General features: G+C 32.3%; 1 long non-coding RNA gene across 1 annotated transcript; it reads right to left on the reverse strand.

Moving 5' to 3' along the window:
* Nucleotides 1-86: 86 nt before the first annotated feature.
* On the reverse strand, nt 87-11,155 carry LOC150103971 (uncharacterized). The gene is made up of 3 exons (XR_016548711.1): nt 10,534-11,155; nt 9,718-9,826; nt 87-481 (listed from the first exon to the last, which is right to left on the reverse strand). It is a non-coding gene; the product is annotated as an uncharacterized LOC150103971 (long non-coding RNA).
* Between the last annotated feature and the right edge of the window lie 327 nt (nt 11,156-11,482).

The raw sequence follows: 11,482 nt of genomic DNA on the forward strand, positions 1-11,482 counted from the left end.
TCAAAACAATCGTACTACACGCTGTCGCGAGTGCGCCAGTATTGAACAGAGGCAACGTGTGCGTCAGAGAGATTAAAACTCAGGCTGTTGTTGATATGAGAGGAATCTAGAAAAATTTCCCTAGATTCGACAATCTTTCTCTCGAGTTCATCATAGCACACATGGATGTTAGAAGTTTGAGTCCAGTTCACAATGTGTTGGCGGCCTTCGTCTGATTTAGCTGAAAAGAGAACGTGGCTAGAGAGAGCGCTAGCTCTAGTCCTGTTATAGGAGATGTCTCGACGATGTTCTTTCAAACGTAGAAGGATGGATTTAGCTGTCTGGCCATATTAGTTATTTTCATTACACAGTTAACGACGCATACTCTTTCAACAACCTCTGGTTATTCATCTTACTGATGTGTTGGCTCTAAACCAAAATTCCGTGCATTTCACAGAAGAGCTCGTGATGAAAACAAAGAGAGGAGAATCCAGGATATTTCCTAAACATAAAAATAAATTAAGTATTTCTTCGAAATCTGCGGTGGAAGTAATTTTTCTATGAGAATTCTCCTATCGATCATTTGTTACATGAATATATCTAGAAAGGATGACAATTAGGCAATTTTCAATTTAGAATACAGATATAATATCGAATGTAAATTTTTTTAAAACAAATCTGGAATTCTTATTGGCTATTTTCAGAGCTGAATTGTTTCGGTAATGGACTGTTTACTAGTTATTAAAACTTTATTGTTTTCATACTATTTTCACCTATGAAATAAAAAGAAAAATAGAACGCCTGAAACAAGTAATTTGTGAAAAGTTATCATTTAATTTTTGCTTGTTAAACTTTTCATGAAACACAACTTAACTATGCAAAGACATATTACAGATTAAAAAGCAAGAAATATTTTTAACAAAAAAATCATCCGGTATGCGATCCCCACCCCCGAATGCATTACAAGTATTCTGCAGCTAAACCTCAGCAATTACCATAAGCTTCAAGATTTTCTTATGATCAAAAGAGAAACAACACTGACAATAACAAGAGTGCAAAAAATCCTAAAGTGGATTTTTTTATAAGTGAACTAGCGGTCAGTGTATAATTGTAAAACCAGAATACAAAGTATAATAGATTTGGAATAAATGGATAACGGATACCGAAGATGTCATAGATCCATCATTATTTTATATTCAAATAATATGAAACAAAAAATCCAACGTTTACCATAACGAAAAAAACTTTGAGAACCAAGATAGCAAACCATAGTAGTTACGAATAATACTAGAATAAACATTTTGTTTCTAACAGGCATAACAATGACGACTCCAGTTCCTTGAGTACACTCTCCAATTTAAATCTACAATAGACTAAAAAAAAGAGCACCAATAAAAAGTGTATTAGTGAAATGTTAAAAGTAAGAGATTGAAATATTGAATTTTGGCGAACATGTTAGTATTATGGGAGTCATGAAATAATCCAATCTCTTAATAAACAGGATTGCATAAATGAATTCCTTAAATATATTAATTCCACTTTGTTATTTTTTTAAATCAATTTCTAGAAATGGACTAATGTATTTGAGGCACTCTCCATTTGCGAATTTGTTTCCCATCGGTATGTGTAGTTCAATTAAATTATCATGTATCATAAAAGAACAATGAAAACAATACAGAATACTATAATTAACTTTCCGCTTGTAGATTCAATAATTACCACTTTTCCTTCTTAAGAGCGAACATATCATTACTTATTAAAAAAACGTTCGAATTCCTTAGCATTTTCCAAGAGGAGTAATTGGGCCGATATATTTAGTAATCTGATGCCTGTGTATTAAAAAAAAATTACAGCTCAGTAGAGATTTAAAAGCCGTCAAGTATTGCTTAACTCCCCAGTTAAAAGTATGCATTAGCGATGGCGAAAGTTTGTTTACTAACAGTTGGAGCACGTCAAACTAATAAAAAACAAATCATTACCAAACACAGTTCATCTCTGAAGGAACAGACGTCGAAATAAACAAACAGCTGATTAGCAAGCCGATCGGCTAATTTGACAATAAAAATTCCTATCGAGCTGCTTTCCTTTGAGAAGGATGACTGTTAAGTGGACTAAAATGCTTAATTTTATGCAGAAACAAGTGCGAGGGAAAAAAATAAATAAATAAAAATCTGATCATTAGTCTTTTTCACAAATTCTTGTCTATGCATTCCTAAGTATATCTGTTGATAAAGAAAATTGTTAGATTAGTTAAATAAAGTTGATAAATTAATGAAAGGGTTTAAATTAATGGGAATAAATATATTTATTTAATCTCATATCAGTGCAATCCGAAGGTATTCTACTTCTTAGTGACTCTGGTGGCATATTTCTTATTATTTTTATGTATATATATTTATTAGTATTATTGATGAGACGATTATTATTATCTTTATGAGCTGTTATGTTTATATAATGCATAAGAAGTTCAACTTTAAATACCTCCTAGACAAACAACATATTTAGAATCCACTCTGCCAAGGAAAGATTGGTTGAAATTCTTAACAATCAACAGTTAACAAATCTTTATTTGATTTTGAGACATCAAATGAAGAAGGCATATTTGCCTTCCTTTTTGCTAACCAAAGTATTGCATTTTATCCCTTTCATATTTCACATATCCCGATGGTATCATCTGAATATCACCGAAAAATAAAGCGGACCTTATGGAACCATTCTTCTAAATAACAAAGTAGCTACTAATGATAGTAGAAATGAAATAGCAAAAAAGGAAAAAAAAAGTGCAGGGAGTATTTTATCAACGGTTATAAACCTGTTGATAGGTATTGTCATCACATTTTTACGCTACGACAAATTTCAGGGACAATAAATGAGAATCTCATCGGCCTGTCTATACGTTATTTAGTTCAGAGCATCAGGTTAACAGCTGATGGAGAAGGTCATCGGTTCCCAACTGGTGGTACGCATATTCCCGTGGGTACGTGCTGGGCCGTTCAGGGGTACACGAAAAATAATCAGTCATAGCCATAACAAAATGTACAAGAAAGGTTCCAAAATATATAAATATATCATCCTTTCGATTTACATAAAAATGTAACCATATCGGACAAAGGAATTATACCGTCACTGAACTCATTAATATCTTTAACAATATTATGTGATATGAAATGCCATGTATATATTCTACGATTATATAAGACATTATCCCAATTACAGAGGACTGCAAATTTCGAGTCATGAAAAGTTGTCTGGAAACTATTAACTGTTTCTGATTTATTTTTGACCTCTGATTTCAAATATCTATACTATTTTTCTCTATCACGTAAGGGATTTTCAAAAAATGACTCAATATTACAGTAAAATAGATTTAAAACCCATTATATTAAGTAAAATAATAGTATTTAAATTTTCCATTCCACAAACATTTTTGGAATGAAAGTATAGGAAATGTTTTTTAATTAAAGTAATTAAAGATTAATCTTTAGAACATACTTTATATTTCGTTGTAGTGTCTTTTTCTTTTTCCTTCAAAGCTTCTTTTTGAACTTTTTCTGTGAAAACCTTTTCCCGGGTCGTCTCTGTGCAACATCCAGCAATAGTCCACCATCATGTTGACATTCCACCTGCCCTGATAACTTCTTTCCATCGCCTTGATGTGTTGGGAGAAACGCTCTCCTTGCTCGTCGCTGACAGCTCCCAGATTCTCAGGAAAGCAGTCTAAATGAGAGTTGAGAATGTGCACTTTTAAGTTCATGGAGAATCCCAAAACTTGGATTCCTGTAGCATATCTTCCACAATCATTTTATAGTTGGGGTCATTGTGATTTCCTAACAATTTGGTCATCAACTCTTTCAGAGCTCTCCACGCTTCCTTTTCAACAGTTGCCATTTTTTCTTCAAACAGTTTATCCTTCATAAGTTTCCTCATGTCCGGATCGATAAAAATACTTTCTTTCAATTTTGCTGTAGGTAATCCAGGAATTTTGCACACATGTATTTAAAACACTCTCCTTCTTTCGACAAAGCCTTGACAAATTGCTTCATCGATCCCATCTTTATGCGAAGTGGGGCTAAAAGGATTTTTTCCTGAGCAACCAAAGTTTCGTGTAACACATTTTTACTTCCAGGTTCTAAAGCGACTCCTTCTAGCCATTCCTTCTTAATCCAGTGTTGCTCTCGATCTCGGATGGCTGTCCCACTCGCACAAAAAAAAGCGCCGGTATCTTCTGTATCCTCTTTGTCAGGTGCATTTTTGCAACCTCATGAAGTCATTACAAACACCACTTAAAACGCAGTTAAACGAATTTTAACAAATGACATCAACACTAGTATACGACACTACGTAAAAACATTAAAAAACCGCAAACATATTAAATTAAATCTTCACATAACTTAGAAAATATGCCACCTTTCAGAAATATGATAACTTGAGTAGTCAACGACTAAAGTTCAACTAAAGAATTACACAGAAAATGTAGGCGTCTGTGACAACAGGAAAGTCATCCGTTATCTCGGCAATCAGATTCAAAGTAGCCGCCTGCACTTTTATCTGCATTCCTCCCTCGCTCTCCTATCTTAAGAATGAGAAGTTTTGTGGGAATTTCTTTATTTTTCATAAAAAGGGCTTATACAAATAATTAGTTGTAAATAAAGGAGAATGAAAACAAATACCAATGCGCTGAATTTAAATCCAAATACTACTAATAAAAACAATAAAATTAGAAATCTAACTAGGAGTGAATAATCTCAGAAATGAAAGGAACAAAACGCACATATCCACCTACTAAATTAAACTTATAATGTTAATTATTTTTTGTCGTTCTTCAAATATAAAAGATTTAAAAAAATCTAGAATTCTCGGATATTAGTAACATGAGTAATAACAATACGAAAGGAGCGTGTGTTTTCTGAATATAGGGGAAATCTTTTTTTCGCATTTTATTATATACTCGTAGTTGATTCACACACACAGCCTCTCAAAAACCTAAATGACAGAGATACAGTTAACATATAATTTGGAAAAAAAAATTAATAATCGCACAACCGCATTTTTTCTTTTCTTTAAATCGTAAGGAACGAAATTATTATTATTACAACTATTATAATAGAAAATATAGCTATATGTTATGATTAGGAGTGGAATGACGCAATTAAAATTTTCAAAGTATTAAGAAGACAATAATAAGAAAATTCATATCTAAACTATTAATATCACAATTATTTTTTTCTTTATATAACACATACATTAATTAACGACTGAGAATAATTCTTGAAAGAAAAAACCTTGATCAAACTAAAAATATCATTTAACCATGTGGAGTCAACATATATAGATATTCTTGTACTTAAAAACACATGCCATTGTTCGTTATCGTATTTGTCCAAATTATCTGAATTTTTTCCCCTTCCTTATTAGCTTAAATGTTTTGTGGTAGTGAAATATCAGAGGTAATTTCAGCTATAAAATTTTTATAAACTCAAAGCACACGCAATCTTGTTCAGCGCAAGATTTTACAAATAATCTCGCCTACAGTGGAATTTTTATGGAGTAACAGAGAAATTAATAGAAAAATTATAAGTGCGAAAAAACTTCAAACCGACTGGTCAAATCAACCATGGATCCTATTCCTAACAGGTGTATGGATATAACGATATATGAACTTCCTTGCGCTGCCTTGAAAGTAGCCTCAGACAGTATCGATAAACCTTGTTTATTCCATTGAATCTCAACAGTTGTTAACAACACCCAGGCATGAAAAAAAAAATCTTTACAATTAAGTATCTTATCTGGAAAAGAGCATAGTTAGACAACTCCGACCTAATACCCAAAACAGTGTTTGTGTGTTTTTGAAATGCACGTGACAACTAGATTACGTAACTATGCCACGATAGGTACCTAACCAAGCAGAGTTACAGCTCTGTGAGAATGTTGAAATGACTCCATCCATTACGAAGTGATATCAACATGTATGTTGACATGACCATTTTTTTTATTAAAGAATTGAAGGATTCAAACCAGAAATTTCAAAGATTTTTCCCGAAATTTCTCTTTTATAAATTCATACTTCGGGACAGCTACCTTAATTAGCATCAATATCGATCTTTTAATTAAATGACCAAATTACTTCCTATTGCTTTGAATGATATATGGAGCGGCACTTGGTATCAGAAACAGGATGCAATTTGAATAACTGCTAACATCAGTTAATGATTTTTGCGTGTTATATGTCCCATCATACTCTCGTTAATTAGCTGCACTTCATTTAACCCTACCCTATACCGTATAATGCAGCACAGCAATGATCGAACATGTGTCCCAATCACGAGCTAGATCAACCGAACGAACTTTAAATCGCGAAATAGACTATCAATCATTTATTGCAATTCATGTTATTACAAAAGTGTTGCCAATATTCTGCTGCAAGTATAATTAAACTGTAGATAAATTTATGGTGTTTCACATTCAACGACCATCTAAACACTAAAATATAATTAATTCTTCTTCCAATTAATAGATTCAAGAATCCCCCCCTTCCAGTAATTCTTAAATTAGTTATTAGTTGACATAATTAGAATATAAATAACTTTCTGGATATAACCAAGAACATATTAAACACTTTTCAAATTCCGTCAGTAAAATAAATCGAGTTATATTACTGGCAGATTTAAACTGGTTTCCCAAGTCTTAAATAGAAACTTTTACAGTCATCAAAGTATGAACTCAAAACATATTGTTTCTTAAAGCACAGGAGATATATGCAAAATATATGTATAATGTCAATTATGCCTTGAGAGTGCGTATTTGCATAATCTTAAAAATAAATGGCTGAGTCATTTCCTTTTCACAGCGACGATATACTGCTTAACTAACTATGTTTGTGATGATGATGACGTTCTACCATCTCATAACCTAATGATAAACCAGTGTCGCAAAGTACTGGTAATCTATGGATGCGAGTCTACTGGGAAATCTCAGGTTGCAATTGGAAGAACGACGGTATATTGCCCCCTTCGATTGGAAAAGGCCTCAGTTCGATTCTCGTCGCGACGAGAGGAATTTTTCGATTGTGGACTTTTTCAATCGAAGGTTAATTAGCCGATTTCATACGGAGGTAGCAGCGTTTTTCTCCTGGAAACTCGGTTTTTTTTTATCCCGCATACAGACAAATCGGCCCTTCAGAATACACGCAATTTACAGACAAAAAATGCTAGTTGTGGTGGCGGTGGTGTACAGTAGATGGCGTTGATGGAGATGATTGGTAGAGTTTAGGTGTACTAGTTGAAACAGTTGTATAGTAGGTGTCCTCCTGCGATGAGTCTTAGGACTCCTTGGAGGTGTCACGAATAATAATAATATTAATAATAATAATAATAATAATATCAAAACACTACTTTCTTGAAAACGAATGGATAATAAACTGTTATCATTACCGTTATTTTTAAAATTGAAACCTGATTCTTTTGCTGTGAACAATAGTTAATTCAAAATTGTTCTTATAAAAAGCAGCACATTTTTAGTAAACACTTGAGACATTATTCAAGATGTATTCGAAATACTTGTTACGGAAAACTTTAATTAAGAGTAACAATTATGTTCTTCAGTTCTTTCATGGAGAATTTTTATTGTGTATTTTGTCTTTTCATTGATGCTATTTAAATTATAATTCAATACATAATGGAAATGTAGTTTTTGTATCTGTTGTTAAAAAGATAAAAATTGTTAATTAGTTCTTGTTTAGAATTATAGAAACATATTGCGATTCTTTAAAAATGTCTCGATCAGTTACATTGCAATTTATTACCTCATTAACGAAGCATCGAACAACACTTTTGGTACTTGAGTTTTTCAGATAAAATATATTTAAAGTTCATATTTTCAACTACATATTTAAAGTGTTGCTAGTCTGCGAAGAAGGTATTTTTAAGATTAGAAGCTTTCAATATTTTCAAGATTTAATTGGTAATAAAGTTAGCTATTATAATCTTAAAAACAAAGGAAAGAGTAGGTTCATATACAGTAAAATAAAACTACCATTCCAGAGCTGTACAAATGGAAGATATCTTTGAAGAAAGAAGACAGCACAAAGGAAATATAAATAAATTTCAACATAAAAAAAAATAATGATAAGGTCGAACGACTTACTTCTTCCCAGTTGCAGGCTGCAATATACCAGACTTGTATTATAACCAATATTTCGAAAGAACGAAAGGCTATTTCGGAAATGGAAGCATCTTTCTTCTATTGCGAGAAGGAAGAATTTTAAAAAACCTGACCAGGAAGAAGGATGTTGAGCCACTTTGCTATGAAAAGTGAATGCCTTGAATGTAATAAGTACTTCCTTCAGTAAAAAAGACGAGGGTGTATACTCTGATGTTACGCACTCTTCAAAGAAACTGTTGCCATTTGGAAATTTAAATGTCTGCCTTTAAAAAAATATCTATTGGAGTACAATACTTACGTGTTTTTGCTTTAGCAAAATTTATAAAATTAATAATTTTGCAACCATTAAAAGGATCACAATAACAACACAGAACCAAAGGTAAGATTGTCAATCTTAAAAATAAAAACAAAGTATATACGTTGCATACGAAGCCAATAAGTAAAATGTGCTTTACATTTAATTCTAAGCCCTTGCCTTTCGAGTTCTTATAGAACAAGCTACCAGTATTGAATAACTTAGACAATGAAAACTGAGAACAAGAAAAATGAAAATTATGTCCAGAAAGAAGTGACGGATATATCGGTATATGATTTAATCTTCGGCATCAGAAAAATAAGCTACTTGATGTAGTTTTTTACAAAGGATGTTTTATAGAACTTTATAATATACACTGCGCTGTTATATGTATATTAATATTGTAAGTGTTAAGACATATAATGTTGCTATTATGATATCTAAGTATATTTTAAAAGCTACACGTCATAACAAGTGGAGCTGACATACTGTTTTTCATGAAGCAACATGAATGCTATCCATAGATGAGCCTGTGGAGTCCTAGAGTTGTTATGTAATTAAAATAATATCAATAATATTAACGTTTTCTACTTTACGTAGTTCGATATGCAAAGAGTTCACAAATCCATGTTATGATATAATGGTTCATTTTGAATTAATTAAACGAAGAAGAAGACTATGAAATTGGCGACAGTTTAGCTAGTGTATGTTTATTTGATAGAAATAAAGCAAGAACTTATCTGTATGAGTAACTTAAGACCTCAATATGTTTATCACTGTTTTTCGGTACGCAGTCACATCATACGCATTCTGCGCAGACTACAAACTTAACAAATGATACACTTAATATACCCCCCCCCGTCTATTAGGTAATTAAACTGAAGTAACGAGAACAACATATCAGATAACAATACCACAATCAACATAACGAATAAGTACAATAATCACTACGGAAAAGTCACCCGAAGATTTTAAAATCCTGACATGATAAACAAACTGCCATTCGACGGCAGAAACCTAGGGATATAGAGTGCTGAAACAGGCGCAATATAGATATTATAGCGCGACTGAAAATTAGAGAGAAATTACACACGCTAGCGCACGCACGCACGCACACACGCACACACATGCACACACCCACACACACAAACACACACAAACAAACCTATAACGAATTCCTTCAGCCATACAAGAACACAAACACCATATCCAAACCCAAATCCTCTTTCAAAAAAGATTAAATCGTGCTCATGCGGTGATAGTCCATCAGCGCGTGTACTTACCTCTGCTCGTGAATGGTATTGAAAGAAAACCACGAAACCAACACCACCACCTTTTATCTTCTTCTGATAAGCTCTGCAGAAGCATCGAGGAAGAAAGCAGAAATGCCACCTAAACAAACAAGGATATCAAAAAGAATGTACTCACTAACTTGTATACTGAATTTTTGTTGAGAAGTAAAATATCTGTATTAAATACAGAATCTATAAAAAATATATTGAAAGAAAACACAAAAGACAAAATCTAGAAAAATTATGTATATTAATATAAAATCTTTCCGTTATTATTATTATTATTACTATTTAACTGTGTGTTACTACATTGTACATGCACATTCGATCCACTCCATATGTAAATACGATGTATTAATAAATAGGTTGTTTAAAGAAATGTATCTTTATATTTATATTTATAAATAATTAAATGTTCTGCATTTTGTATTGAATCTTTGTCTGTACCAAAAATGTCTCATTGTATGTGCATGATAATAAACCTTGCCATTATTATTATTATTATTATTATTATTATTATTATTATTATTATTAGACAGGACTGCAAAATTCGTGTCATTAAAAGTTATCTGGAAACCATTAACTGTTTCTGATTTTTTACCGCCGATTTCAAATATCTCAACCATTGTTCTTTATCATGTAAGGAATTTTCGCACAATGTATCTCAATATTACAGTAAAATAGCTTTAAAACGCATTATATTAAGTAAAATAACAGTATTTAAAATTTTCGGTAAACATTTTTGTAATGAAAGTATTGCAAAAAAAAATTAATTAAAGTAATTAAAGATTAATCTTTAGTACATACTTTATATTTCGTTGTGGCGTCTTTTTCTTTTTCCTTCAAAGCTTCTTTTTGAACTTTTTATGTGAAATTCTTTTCCCGGGTCGTCTCTGTCCTGATACCTTCTTTCCATCACCTTTCTCTTCACTGACAGTTCCCAGATTCTCAGAAAAATAGTCTAAATGGGAGTTGAGAAAGTGCACTTTTAAGCTCATGGAGCATCCCAAATCCTTGATTCCTGTAGCATGTCTTCCATAATCATTTCATAGGTGGGGTCCTTGTGATTTCGTAAAAGTTTGGGCACCACCTCTTTCAAAGCTTTCCACACTTCTTTTTCAACAATTGCCATTTTTTCTTCAAACAGTTTATCCTTCATAAGTTTCCTGATGTCCGGATTGATAAAAATACTTTCTTTCAATTTTGCTGTAGATAATCCGAGAATTTTGCAAGATGTATTTAAAACACTCCCCTTCTTTCGACAAATCCTTGAAAATTTGCTTCATCAATCCCATTTTTATGTGAAGCGGGGATAAAATGATTTTTTCCCGAGCAACCAAAGTTTCGTGTAACACATTTTTACTTCCAGGTTCTAAAGCGACTCTTTCTAGCCATTCCTTCTTGATCCAATGTTGCTCTAGATCTCAGCTGTTCAACTCGCACAAAATTACACGGGCATTTGGTGTATGCTGTTAGATAATTTCTGCAACCTCTTGAAGCTATTACAAACAGCACTTAAAACTCAGTTAAACGAATTTTATCTGCATTCCTCCAATCCCTCTCCTATCTTAAGAATGAGAAGTTTCGTGAAAATAGCTTTATTTACCATAAAAAGGCACTTCAAAAAAGCACTTGTACCACTAATTAGCTGTAAATAAAGGAGAATGAAAATAAATACCAATGCGCTGAATTAATACTACTAATAAAAACGTTAATATTAGAAATTGGCTAAATTTAGTGGATGACGGAATTTGTT

The sequence above is a fragment of the Typopeltis vanoorti genome, chromosome 8 (genome assembly GCF_054136105.1).
Source record: "Typopeltis vanoorti isolate ZY-2024b chromosome 8, IOZ_Tvanoo_1.0, whole genome shotgun sequence".
Taxonomy (NCBI): domain Eukaryota; kingdom Metazoa; phylum Arthropoda; class Arachnida; order Uropygi; family Thelyphonidae; genus Typopeltis; species Typopeltis vanoorti.